Source organism: Lepisosteus oculatus, unplaced genomic scaffold (assembly GCF_040954835.1).
Source record: "Lepisosteus oculatus isolate fLepOcu1 unplaced genomic scaffold, fLepOcu1.hap2 HAP2_SCAFFOLD_103, whole genome shotgun sequence".
Taxonomy (NCBI): Eukaryota; Metazoa; Chordata; class Actinopteri; order Semionotiformes; family Lepisosteidae; genus Lepisosteus; species Lepisosteus oculatus.
The window spans coordinates 314,703-329,442 of record NW_027167655.1 but is presented as its reverse complement, the minus strand read 5'-3'; the positions used below and the strand labels follow the sequence as shown (position 1 = coordinate 329,442).

General features: G+C 43.2%; 1 non-coding gene across 1 annotated transcript; it reads left to right on the top strand.

The window, feature by feature from the left end:
* The first annotated feature begins 6,192 nt into the window (after positions 1-6,192).
* Positions 6,193-6,265, top strand: trnar-ccu (transfer RNA arginine (anticodon CCU)). The gene has a single exon. It is a non-coding gene; the product is annotated as a tRNA-Arg (tRNA).
* Positions 6,266-14,740: the final 8,475 nt, after the last annotated feature.

Below are 14,740 nucleotides of genomic sequence, written 5' to 3'. Positions count from 1 at the left end.
TTTTCAAGCAGGTTATTAACAGTATGATCATAACGAATAATACCAGACACACAAATATGTATTGAACCAGAGACCCTCTCCAGGTTCCTAGCACAGACTGTAGCCATGCACCAATGCCCCAATTATCTGGATTATAATTATGATATATATTTTTCTTCATCATAGATGTGCTTTGCTAAGTCATTCATTTGCTAATAATTGTCTAGAATACAAGTACTGTTTAGTCTTTGCTCACCTAAACAGCTGTCTATCACCCTAATAGAGAATGGCCTAAAACTGTGATTATAGCGAGGAGCATACAGTTATTTCCATTTTAATATATCTGAGTTACACTCAGACTAAAAGAAGGGCTATTTACCCATGCCAATAAACCTAAATAATCACCTCTATCAAAGGGGATTACTCCCATGAGCATCTTCTATAGCAATACAATCCCAACATGAGCTCTGATTATTATTTGTGGCTGACTGATAAAGTATTGATTCCATATCCCCATTTTATCAAAGTAAAACTCATTACACTTAACAGGTACACTGTCGCCCCCCCTCAGGAAGCTCAACAAACACAGAAACAGTTACAATATAATAATTAATGTTCACTCAGTCTCTGGTGCAGTGGTTCGGTGTCGGCGCAATGCGTAGATCCAGCGATCTCGTCCTGTCACTCAGATGGCAGAGTCGGTAGTCAGTTGCACTTGATATGGTCCTTCCCAGCAGGGTTGCAACATCTGGCAGGGTATATCTTCCTCACCATACCCACTCGCCAGGTATCAGGTCGTGTCTTCCCTCTACTGGAGGTCTCCAAGTGTCCAGCACCTGTTCACCAGCCCCATGCACCACTTCAATTAACAACCTACAATATTACAATAGAGAATTAGCAAATTTAACAATCCATTAGCCAAATTCATCCCTCCAGGAAGTTTTGTTGATTGGCTTGTGATGATATCAAACAGGCTCTATTACACAGTTCTGTTTGATCCAGCCCGCATTCCATGGCGTTCCTTCATTCTGATGTCTAGTCGATCTTTTAGAGTTCTGTTCCTTCATTCCACTGTTCCAGCAGACTGAGGGTGATCTCAGTCCATCTCACCCCGAATAATCCAGCCACAGCCTGTCCCTTGATCATAATACAAGCGGTAGGTCAGTGCCCACTGAGGGCTTATCTCCATCATCAAGTGTTTGGTAGACACAGAGGCAGTGACAGCAACCCACTGGGAAAACAGATGATAAGAGCCAAGGTTTCCCTTTACAATTGTAAATTGTAAACATTTGCTACTGCGTGAAAGGTTTCTCAGGAGCAGGCCTTTTGAGCTGTAGCACCTGCACCTGAACTGTAGTTGAGTTCCTTTGATAAGCATCACATTGAGATACCACATAAGTGGGTACTGCTTCAAACACGGTCCCCACCCAGGTGTCCGACAGAGTGCATTTGTCGAGCTATAAAGGGCATTAGGCTGTGAGGGCATGCAGAGCGTCCAGTGTGCTGGCAGCACCACACTCTTTTCTAACCATGTCCTTTTCTCTGCTTTAGAGGCCTCAGCCTGAATATCCTGTAGCTGTCCCCTTTTCACCAACAGAGGTCTCACAGGGGTCTCAGACTCCTGTTCTACGAGTACTGCTCACCTGACAGCTACATCTGCAAAGTTGTTCCCTCGAGTTACTGGAAACATTTCTTTATTATGTGATTTACACTTTACCACAGCTACTTCAGTCAGCAGCTGCAAAGCTTCTAACAGTTCAGAGACAAACCCAGCATTCTTAACTGGAGTCCCTGCCATGTTGGGGAAATCCCTATTCCTTCACTGCCATCCAAACTTGTGGCATACACCAAATGTATATATACAGTCTATATAAATTGCTACAATTTTCCATTTAGCATATTTACAAGTTTCAATTAAATCTTTTCATTCGGTCTGCTAGTTCTACACCAGATTATTCACAGTTTATACAGCCAGGCAGGTAGCCTGCACAACACATAAACACGGCCCCTTGGCCACCGGGCCACCCACCAGACGATGCCTATCTCCATGCTCCTGCACCAGCACAACAGCTCACGACCCATTTCTTTCACTTACATACAGATTACATACAGATGATCCGTCTGAGGGAATCCAGTCCAGAGCCAGTGCCTGCAAGAAAGCTTGTTTCAAAACATCAAAAACGGTTTCTGCTGCAGGGGTCAAGGCAATTTTGTCTTTAGACTGCACTACCCCCCTTAAACCAGTACGTCACTAGACAAGCTCGTTCTGAGAAGGCATTCACCCTGGCTTTATCATGTAGTTGGTTTTATACTCCTTTTTTTCCTCTCAAGATCCAATACTTGGAGTAGTCCGGCCTTATGGATTCCCTCATTAGGTAAAACAATCACAATATCACATAACTCTATTGAGTTAGTTTACATAAATGCTATTTCATGCAGTTATTCCTTATAAAATGCTGCAGTCTGGGCCTAAAATAGGTCTGGGGTGTCCCCCACCCACATCAGTAGTTGAAACTGTACATCTTTACCCAAGCAGACTGTGACAGCTTATATTTGCTTTAAACACAACCCTTACACTCCTTCTCCTGTAGCCTCCTGTTATCCGTTAGAAAACGTTATATCACATCTTTATGCTGTTTTAGTCTAAAAACAGGACAGCTGTGCTCCTGTGCCCCACAGTTACTGCACACTGTAAGATTATTTCACTTTTATTTAAATCCTGAGATAAATTTAGGAAGGCTACAGAGGGGCTTACTAGATTAAAACTGTTAGTTCACACACGGCTCTCGTTTCAGCTTCTGACAAGTTCTTTAATTGTGAAATCAAGCCTCTTTCTTACAATTTCTCCAAAAAACACATTTTTTTTTTTAGTAACTGCACACCAGCTTATTAGTAGTTCTGTCTTTGAGGTTTTATATCTCGGTATAACATTAAAGTCGCACAATAATTTCGACAAACTGGCGGCTCCCTTTTCTCCTCCTTGGGAGTCTTTTTACCACCCATTTGCAGCGCTCGCAGTTCTGCATGCATGCTTCGCGAGTTATTAAATCACATCTGTCTCTGTTCGTAATATCAGGAAAGCATAGTTGCACATTCTTGGCAACATCAGGTTTTAACCCACTCAAGTAAATTTGTTTTATTACTGTGGAAGTATCTTCATTCACTTCCTTTTCATCGGCTAACCCCGAGTATACTATCCATAAAGCTATAAACCTTTCTGTAAAATCTGAAAACATCCTCACTTCCTTCTGCTGACATGCTGTTAATTTTCTCTAATCAGTTTTCGGTGGGTAATGCTCTTTCAAAAATCTCCACACTAATTCCCACCCTTCTCCCAGATTCTCTCTTAAGGCGTTCTATTTCTTCTTTTGCTTTCTCTTTTTCTACATATACAACTTCGTTTCGTTCAGCCATTGCTTTTAGCTTTTCCATCAGGGATTTTTGCGTCTCATCTATGATATTCTGTTGAATTCTCAAATATTCCTCTAAATATTTTTATCCAAAGGTTCATACACTTTTCTACATTCCTGTTCAGCCTAAATTCCGTCTGACAGTCAATATTTCTTTTAAGTTTCACTTTGGATTAATCAAACTTTTTTTTCCTTCACACCAAACCATTTTCACGTCTCCCACGCGCCCCGCGGAATCCCCCAGTCGAGACAAACTGACGAACTATCACAATTCGGGAACACGGACCAGGTTCCAAATCCTGGCTTTAAACACACAGTTGAATCGAGTTACCATTTTCGGCTCTTCCTCGAGTACAGTTCTAGTTGCTACCTTCAGCCGTACTGCAGTCGTGTACCAGGATGCAACACCTGGATTTTTTCGCACGGGCAGGGCGAGATGCTATTCCTTCAGCAATCCCTCCTTTTCTACCCCACCTTCACAAAACAGGCATCTAAAACACATACACCATTAACTCATTTTTCTGTTGTACTCGCTTCAGCTTCAGGAAAACCCTGAACCCACCACAGCAACATGGAGAGGACAAGGGACTTTTTAGAAAAGAGGAGTCCTTACCTCTTTTTAGAAGCGGCCGCCTAACTTTTCCTCCCCATGTCCGTGTGGTTTAATTTAGATGGATACTTCTTCATCATTTGGGTCACGTATCCGCCAATCTGCCTCCTCCTTTTTAGAGGATGTTGAAAACCTTTAGGAACAATATGATCTAGCAACAAGGTTATGTCACTGTAATTAGGCTTAAGACAATCAAGAACAAGGCGCTTGCCTTTCTTCTAAATTCTTTACGATCATCAGGCAATTAAGGAAAAGACTTAACTAATGCAAATAATTCACTAGGAGACCAATGTCAATGTACTGTACATATGGTGGAGTTCTTTCTGGACCTGAAAAAGTGCACATTGGTATTTCACAAACAAGTGGCTCCGGACCGCTTTCTAATTTCGGTGGAGACTTTTTCTTTTTAGTACGCATGGCCATGACTTTAGCTGCAGTTTGCTGTTCTTTAGTTTCAAGACTAGTCTTTTTTTAAGCTTCCCATTATTTCTGTGATTCCTCTTTCCATTAAATAAGTTTTCCAATTCATTTTCTTTCATTTCTTCTCCTTCTCTTCTAAGTTTCCCCTTCTTCAGGAAACTTCTTTTTCCTAATTCAACTTTCCTCTGTCCATTCTGATTCACTTACAAAGATCCTTCATAGTTATGGGCCCCTAATTATCATATATAAATTATGTGCAAGTTCCCTTACACCTATTACCCTAGCTTTACAGTTCATGAACATAATTTTTTTCCCTAACCCAGGCTATAATTGTTTCTCCGAATTTGTCGTACATGTACTTTTGCTGGACTGCTCGGTCCCATTTTCGTCTCTGAATTTTAATTTCCCATTTTTACCGATCGGTGCCTTACTTAGAACCTTATCACATTAACTACTCCGCAGAGCAAAAACCACACGTCTGTGTTAAGATAAGTTCTTTATATGAGTCCCAGACTCATCAAACCCGCGTGAGAACACCCCTGTGGCTCGCTTCTCAAACTATTAATTTTTAAGGATCACTTACTGACGTCAGACAGCTGCCAATTCTCCAGACGCGTCTCTGGAAGGATAAACAGTTTATCCTCCGAGGTTCGTCCAATTTGCTAAAATTGTCCGGGTCCGGATGGAGTTTCAGCAGCCGTTCGCGTTCAGGTTTGTGATCCCGGACGAGCCCCCAAATTGTCATGGAAATTTAACTATCAAGGAAGCCACAAGAGAGAGTTCTCACCTGAGTAAGGTCTTTATTTCAATATTGCAATATTGGGAGCCCTGCTGCCACTTCGCAAAGTGCATCAGAGACTCAATTTGTTACAAGCAGTACAGGGTTTTTATAAGACGTTGCGCTGTAAAAAAGTTCAGCACTTGGTCCTTTCTAAAACTTCCCCTTTCTCTAAAAGAAAACAAATTACATCATAGAGCGAGAGAAAAACACTAGATTTGTTATTCAAAGTTTATCAGTTACTTTCAGCTAATTCTAATGACCCAGACAGCATATATTGTTTTGGTACATTGTCTTCTAAACTAACCTAAACAGTGTACTTTGTTGACGAACTGTTTTCTAAAATTCTGCACGTACTGTAGCATAGCAGTTATATCCTTGAAATATTATCTAAAAGCACCAATATATTTTTTTGTAAAGCTCTCTACATTTTTAAGAATCAATTAACTCATTAGATTTCCACTACAGCCCCTTTAGAAAAACATTTTGTTAACAGGCATTCTGCCTCAGCCTAAACACCTATAGCTTGCAAAGCGCATGCTATTAGACAGGCACCTCTGCAAGACCTTAAGAGTCTCTTAAACTAGTGATAGTAAGGTGTTCCCAATGGGCGATGTTTGGCTTTCAAATCATCTCTCTGTGGAAGCGCCGAGATGCAGCTGTTTAAGGCTTAGAAGCAGCTGACTGTTTCACTACCTAGCTGATTACTGTCAGTCAGGGAGCTCAGAGGTGAAAAGCCTGTCTGAGAGACAATTCGCCGTCAATCAGTTCAATATGTTCCGTACCAGCTCGGCGCACCTGAGATCATCTTGGTAGCCGTGTAGCTCAGATGAGTGAGAGCGTGTGTGTGTGTACCACCGTGATTGGATGCCGGTCCTTCTCAGGTCACAGTAAACCTTCTGCTGCCTAACTTTCCTAATTTTGGGGATCCCTTTGAAAAAGCAAAGGAAAAAAAAAACTGGCTCTTCATCAGCGTGATCGACCCAACCCAATGTGCCCCAGTGGCCTAATGGATAAGGCACTGGCCTCCTAAGCCAGGGATTGTGGGTTCGAGTCCCATCTGGGGTGCTCCTGTCCCTTTTTGAGTGTACAAATGTCCTTGTGATTTGTGAAGCTGCAACCCCACCTTACTCAGTGAGCGTCTCTGCTTTTCTCTCACATACAGTTGGGAGAAAAACTTTTGTAAACAGCCCTTTGGAATGATGTGGATTTCTGCATGAATGGCTCCTAACATGTGATCTTATCTTTATCTAAGTCATAATAATTAATAAAGAGAGTCTGATTTAACAAACAACACACGCCCAACATTTGACATTGCTGTTTCTTTATTGACCAAATGGTTTAAACAATCAAGGTCATTGATGGAAAAAGTACATGAACCCTTATATTAAGGAGCTAGTGGAACCTCCTTTATGACAAAAACCTCAACCCCCACTTTCTGTAGCGGCTGGTCAGACCTGAGCAGCGGTTAGGAGGTATTTTGGCCTATTCCTCTATGAAAAACTGTTTCAGTTCATGTATATTTTTGGGATGTCTTGCACTGAACGGCCTGCTTCAGATCACGCCACAGCACTTCAATGGGATTGGGGTCAGGACTCTTACTTGGCCATCCCAAAATACGGAATTTCTATTGTTTCAGCCACTCTGTTGTTGATGTACTCCTTTGTTTTTGTCATGCTGCATGACCCAGCGTCTTTAGAGTTTTAGATCACAGGCAGACACCCTGACATTCTGCTGTAGAATTTCCTGATACATCTTGGAATTCATCGGTCCCTCGATGATTGCAAGCCGTACAGCCTCCGCTATGCTTCCCAGGTGGGATGAGGTTTTGGAGTTGGTATGCAGTGTTTTGTTATCTCCAAACATAACGCTGTGCACATTTACCAACAAGTTCAACTTTTGTCACATCTGTCCACAGAACATTGTTCCAGGAGTTGCTGTGGAACATCCATGTGGTCTTTAACAAACTTGAGAGGGGCAGTGGTGGTTTTTTTTGGGGGGAGAGCAGTGGTTTCCTCCATGGTGACCTCGCATGATCACCACTCCTGTTCAGATTTCTTCTTATGGTGGACTCATGAACACAGACGTAAGACAAAGTCAACCACCTGTTCGCTAGATCCCATCCCCACTCAGCTAGTCAAAGATTCCCTCGAAGGACTGGCAGGACCTATAATTAGTATGATGAATGCATCGCTTGCGTCAGGCGTTGTACCTGATCAATTTAAGGTAGCGGTTGTTAGACCGCTCCTTAAGAAGTCAAATTTGGATCCACAAGTTCTTAACAACTACAGGCCTGTCTCAAAGGTCCCATTTCAATCTAAAAGTCTTGGGAGAATAGTTGTTGCCCAACGTCAATCGTATCTGGATTCAAATAATATGCTTGAGAAATTTCATTCTGGTTTCTGAAACTGCATTAACAAGAGTCGTAAATGATATTCTCTTAGCTACTGATGCGGGGAATGCAACAGTGCTTGTGCTTCTAGATCTTAGAGCTGCCTTTGACACGGTTGACCTCTCTGTTTTGTTACACAGGCTTGAGTTTGAGGTTGGCTTATCTGGAACCGTCCTTCAGTGGTTTACTTCACATTTTACTCATCGTTTTCATTATGTTCAAATATCTAATAATTGTACTGCTTCATCAATGTCACCAGTTCAATTTGGGGTACCAGAAGATCAGTGCTGGGACCAATATTGCTCTCTCTCTCTACATGCTGCTGCTAGGTAGGATAATATGAAAAAATAATATGAACTTTCATTCATATGCTGATGACACTCAAATAAACATTTTGTTTACACCAAACAACAACTCTTCTATTATCAGTTTAGTTAAATGCATTAAGGAAGGAAATACTTGGATGTGTGAAAACTTTTTGTTACTCAACTCTGAGAAAAATGAGGATCTGTTGATCGGAGGCAACAATACTGATAAGACTACTATAACTTCAGCACTTAACTCAGAGGATTTAAACATTTGCCTCAAAGAGACAGCACGTAACCTAGGCGGCATATTAGACACAAGGCTCTTAACAACTTGCATTGTTAAGTGCCTTGGGACAACCTTGTTGTGAAAGGCGCTATATAGAAATACATTGATTTGAATTGAATTGACAATGTAAAATGTTGTGTGTGTTGTTTGTTAAACAAGACTGTCTTTATTTATCAAAAAATAAAAGGAATTTGCTAGGAATGCAAACGTTAGGTTGCGCTTCTTCATGCTGCATCGTCGGCATGAGTGGAGCTTTTTAAACATCTGTACTTACTGTGCCCCATAAGAAATCGTTTGTCCCCGTTCAAAAGAGATTGTGCGATGTCCTGCAGTGTTCGCAAAGCAAACCTTTGACAGTTTGAAAAGAGGAATTTATTCTGCTTCCTGTGTGTGCAGTAGTTACAAAGTTGAACGTCTTTACACGATTTGCTGCAGTTTTCAGTGGGCGGGCTTTGTCAGATGGCTTGGAAAAACGCACTGTGTTTCGGCTTGGGAAACATCATGAGAAGTGTCCTGCATGTTTTCTGTGTATAGCTGTCTTTTAACGCATACAGAATTCATTCGAAATCATTGATTTCTCCAATTAACAAGGGTCCCTTAAAGGATGAGTCAAAGTAACGTCTAATCGGATTAGTTTCCTTAGAGCTGGTTCAGAGTTTCCTCAAGAGTTTACCTTACACAGATGCGCAAAGAAGAATGTTGGGGGTGCACGCTTCAAGGTGCCTTACAGCTGTAGGGAGTGATTCGAGATGATTCGTGGCGTGTGCTCGTTCCCATATACCGTACGCCCCGGGGTGCAGTGCTAGGATGACGTACAATACCGCTTGGGCACATAACGGCGTTATATGCAAGTGCGGGACGTGAGGGTTTTCGTTTGTTCATTTTGTTTTGCTCTGCTTTGCTTTGTTTCATGGTCAAGAGGCGTAAGGTAAGTCGTAATCCAGGGAGAACACTGGTGGCAAACAGTCCGAGGTGAGAGGCGAGGTCCAAAGTCGAAAAGGCAGAAGGGGAGTCCAATATCCAGAATAAACGAGGTAATGGAAAAAACGCCAGGTAGAGCTCTCAAGGAGTAGACTCAATACCAGCGGGAAGCAGGTAAAGATGGTAAAAATAGCACTGCGTACCGCACGGTGGAGTGTGTGCAGGTGGGTTAACTCGTGCGGCGGCGTTTGTTAATAATCACCCGCTGCTGGTGCTGTTTAGATTGCTTAAGAGTTGGTCTTAACTGCCTGGCGGTCATGACAAGCTCCTCTTTAAGCTGTGGTTTAGTTTTGCATTCATGTGTTTCTAGAGCAGTTATTTATGGGGGTGGGTGGGTCTTTCACAGAGGCTCAGGACAAATCCCCTGCATGAAAGTCTACTGTGTGCGTTCAAACAGTCACAGGTCAAGAGCCAGGCAGGAGGACAATGGACAGAAGAAGCAACGAACTAAAAATAAAAGAACGAATATGAAAAAGCCACCATCTTTTTCTTTTTGACATTTTCCGACTTTCATGCAAGCCAGGACAAAGTTGCTCGTAGCTACTTGTGGATTCAAATACTCTATCGAGTGCTTTGATGAGTTTTTGCAATTTGATTGTCGTCCTGTCAGCCTGTTTCTGTTTTTCTTTTCAATCTAGTGATGGAAAGTAAGAGGGAAATGATGGAGCAATCAATAACTGCTCCGGAAAAATGGCAGAAAGAAATGGCCCGTCACTAAGGACATTTGTGAAGCAGAGGAGTGACATCACCACAAAGGCGACACATTCTGCTGATGGTTTTGGTGAATAATGATTGAGGCGCGTTAAGAGAAAGGTAGCTGTGTCAGCATGCGTAGGCTGCAAAGGATAAAGCAAAGGTTTACTCCATGCTGAAAAGAGAAGAAAAGAAGCACAACGTTTCGGCTGTGGAGTCTTCTGTGCCATCTTCTTTAGCGATGGTGATGATGTTTACATTGGAAAAACTGAGACACGCATACTGGAGGGGCTTGAACCACCAACTTTTCAGCACCACAGAGTCTGACAGTCTTTTGTGCGCCCTACATTTGCAGGTTTATGGTCAAAGAAAACAATCACTTGCGCTTCTTGCAGCCGGCAATCTTTTTCCACTGACAACCAAGAAATGGATTTCATCTTTCACAAGCTGTATGGATTTCTTCAAAAACAAGTTATTCCAGAAAGGAAATGAATTCTTGCATTAAACTGAACCAAGCTGTACATGTTTGTCTGAAATGAGACATTCGGCACAACAAGACACGGAGAGAGGCACCGCTGGTATTCAGACCCAGGATCGCCTGCTTACTAGGCAGGCACTTTAAGCCACTAGGAAGTGAGCCACCATTTGAGGAAGTGAGTTAGATAAGAAAGTTACAGGTACGGTGAGCAATGACTAACAAAGGCACGTACTGCGTATTCCTTACAGAAGAGTAAGCAATTTGTTCTAAAAAACACCGGCTAAAGTCAAACATCGTTAGCAATCTTATTACTTAAATAGAATAAACATCAATAAACTGTAAGGTGCTGGTACATGCGAGTAGATTTGATCTTCTATTAAACAAAAATGCAATTACAGCTCTAAAAAGGTCAACCTAGACTTCTGTAACAGATCTGTTCAGGTCATCGCTGTTCCTCTGACCTTGTGAGTCTTTGGAATTTTAAAAGTGTATTTTGCTTGCCTTTCATGTGGTCTGTGTACAAGTCACTGTGGCGTATGCGGTCCTACACAGCCTTGTTATAGACGTGACGAGCCTCCGCTATGTTGCAATGGAGAACAGGTTCAGTACGGAGCTGCCGAGAAAATTCAGCTGGAAAGCTTGTTGCAGAAAAGCATCGTTATCTGCGTCCAGCTGCAAAGCGTCACTCGTGGGTGCTGAAGAATCGATTTCACAGGCTGCGGGTATAGGCGATTTAGAGTGTTAAAGGTCCCAGCGAAAACAAAACAGCGCTGGTCCTTTTTCATGCACGCACGAGAGCAAATGCAAAGGATTTGAACCTGCGCAGGGAGACCCAAACAGATTTCAAGTGTGTTGCCTTAACCACTCGGCCACGATTACAGTAAGTACGCTAGCTGTTGGCTTCTTGCTACAATCGAACAAGGAGTGCAAGGCGGCGGCGGCAACTTTTTTCAAGTTCGCTCTCCGTTTAAGAAACCTTTTACGCCATACGTGTAAGCAGACACACACCTCAGAGTACTTAAGGGTGGCTTCAAGTTGGAATGATAAAGTCTCCCCGTTCGGACATGAAAATAGAACTTTCTTAGACAGAAAGAAATCAACAACGGAGACATGTGGATGACGATTTCAGTCACTGCACTTTGAATAGCATTTTTACTCGAGTTACAGGAGATGCACGAATGGCCCTTGACCTACGCTCTTACGAATGACTTGGAACATTCAAAGAGAACAGCCCTCAAGTCCTGCGGTTTATTATAATGCTGTTGCGTGTCGAGGCAGTATTTGACTCCGTCCTACCGTTGAGACAGGGGGCGTACTGTAAATGAACTGCACCTGACAGCTTTAGAAAAACACCTGGGCTCAGTACGGTGCTGAGAGCTCAGCGTTGCTGTTGTTCTTATTAGCACGCACTGCATCGGCTATGACCCGAACTTTTCAATTATTCCGATCAGTAAGTCAACACGTAGTCCACATGAAAGGTAGAAATATTCTCTTGTCTGTCTCATGTTTTTATAGAACTGAATGTCCCTGACAATGTACTGTTAGTTTTAATTGAAGAACGGCATCTGTGTTCAAATATACCAGAAAAGTTTACGTAACTGCTCATGCAACACTCAGTTGTAATTAATCAAGAAATAAAGTCGAACAACAGCTGCGAGATTGATTCTGAACGTATGAGATTGCAGCGCCTTTTACTTCCATTGACAAATGATAGATATTCGAAGAGAGATCCTTCAGACCAGCAAGCAAACCCACGGCTATTTCGGTTTTCTATCTAGGCAACGTTGGTGTCTGCAATAGCATACATGAAAGCGTGATGCAATTTCTGTGGCTACATTAGTTGCACGTCATGCACAGTAAGAGTGTTTCTAACACCAAATACAAAGTCAACAATTAACGATCACGCCTTCTCCTCAGTTAACCCACTGAAACCCTTGCTGTTAACAGTTCTTTACTGCGTGCTTTACGAGCACCTACATATTGTGTCGGTTCTTTCAGCTTTATTCATTACGTTTTCAAAGGCATAAGTAGAGCACCAGAGGTGCGAACACAAAGTGTGTGGTTACTTGAAGAATTGATTTCCATGGCAGCGGGGACAATTGATTTAGCGTTTTTATAGCACGAGGAAAGGAGAAGCAGCACTACGCCTTTTCCGCGCAGGCACAAAGCGACGTGCGGCAGACGCCGTAGTCTGCAGGATTCGAATCTGTACGGGGAGTCCCCAATGCATTTCGAGTCCATCACCTTAACCACTCGGCTACGACTACAGCGAGCTCGCCGCTGCCGCATTCCTCCTATAATCTAACACGGAGTGCGAGGTGGCTGCGGAAACCTTTTTAAAGTCGCTCTCCGTTAAAAAAAAATACCTTTCACAAGATTCGTGCCGGCAGACAGACACGCCTCAGAGGGTTTAAGGCTGGCTTCACGTTCAAATGATAAAGTCTCCCCGTCCGGATGTCAAAATGCAACTTTGGCAGACAGAAAAAACATCAACAAACCACAAATGTGGACAAGGATTTTACAAGCTGCACCACACTGCACTTTCAAAAGCATTTACATTCGTGTTAGCCGCAGGAATTGCCTTTGATTTGCGCGCTTACGAACGCCATGGAAAACGAAACAAAACTAAAGCCCTCAGCTCTTGCACTTGATTATAATGCTGTTACGTGTCGAAGCAGTAATTTACGTCATCCTACCACTGCAACACGGGGAATAGAGGGAAATGAGCACACGCTACGAATCGTCTCAATCACTCCCTAGAGTTGTAAGGCGCATTGAAGGGTGCACCCCCATCATTAATCGTTGCGCCTCTGTGAAAGGAAAGCTCTTGAACAGTCTTTGAAACAGCTCGGATGAAACACTTGATTGCTTCCATGTGCATCTGGAGCCCATTTCTTATTTTCACTTCACGCCGCCCAAAGCATTTCTAAAACAGGAGATTCGCGTTTGGGAATGCTCCCTGCCCTACAAATAAAACAGGTCTACGGGCTGAAACCTGCTCCACGGAAAACAGTTCTGTTGCGCTTTTGATCACATAACACCCAAAGGGGCTTCTTTGGAGCTGGATTCCAACCAGCATCCTAAAGTTTCTTGGCGGTACCATTTACAGTCCTCTATTCGGTCGACAAGGGACAGAAGGGGGCAGCTTTCCTCACACATAGAGTGCAATGTACTGTAGTGTTCCCGTTCATTGAATTTCTCAGTTCTGCATCAGACCTCTAACTCGTTTCCTTAGCTTGGATTTAAGCCACGAAGCAGGCTTCTAGTGTATAAACGTCTAGAGGAATCACAAACTATTTGAGAGGCCATCATCCCAGGGGGAACTGACAAAGTCTATCCCTAAACACCTAGCGCAGTCTCTCGAGAGACTGTCAAAAATCGCTTTCTCCGTTTGCGTTGCAAGTAAGTGAAAACGCGGTCTCAACCCAGAGCCACTTGGCAGCAGCGGCACGTAAATACTGGTACTGCCACTGCTCGATACCGACGTTAGCCTACTATACCTTCTTCAGCCACCGCTAGAAAATGTATGGCTCTAGTACCAGAGCAAACAACAGGAGGGCCAACGTCGAACAGGCACACATATCAGACATGGAAAGCGACAAGAACGGGATTTGAACCCATGCGTGCAGAACACAATGGATTAGCGGTCCATCACCTTGGCCACTCGGCCACCTCGTCGAAACTTGTTGGGTAACGCGCTCCTGTCTAGTAAACAGGAGATCCTGGGTCCGAATCCCAGCAGTGCCTTCTTTGTTCTGTCTTCTCTAACAGAACTGGTCCTTACGGACAACCGCCTACGGCTAGACTTAATTAAATACAAGTATTCATTTCCTGTCTTTAACGCGACTTGTTTTTCTTAAAATGGATGCAACTTGCAAAACATGAAATACAAACCTGGCTAATCAGCGCTAGCGGCAGGCAAAAAAAAAAAGAAGTCAGCAATGTTTTTTTTCTTTAACCTTAACCCTGCTAATGGAGAAGAGTTAAACGACCGAGTCTATGCAGCTTAAACGGTGCGCACGTCAGGTTCTTAGCTGAAAGGTTGGTAAATCACGCTCACCCCAGTCCTTAATCTTTTAAAGAGGATACAAAATTGAACCTAGTCGCCACATCACATACATCCTGTTCATTGATAAAAAGGTAACATCTATCCTCGCTCCAGAGTAAATCTTACGTTGAGGGCATAGTTTTTTTTCACTTTACCGTGAGTCGGGCTCGGCTGCACAGAGGAGAGAGCAGAGCAATGAGGTCACGGGGACAGGGGAGTCACACGCTGGCGGTTTGAATACGCGGAAGATCACTGAGGGATCCACAGTATGTGGACCCTCCGTGCGCCATCAGTCCACACTCCGGACTCTGAATCCTGCCATCCGAGTTAAGATCTCGGCGGAACCTGAGGCGCAGT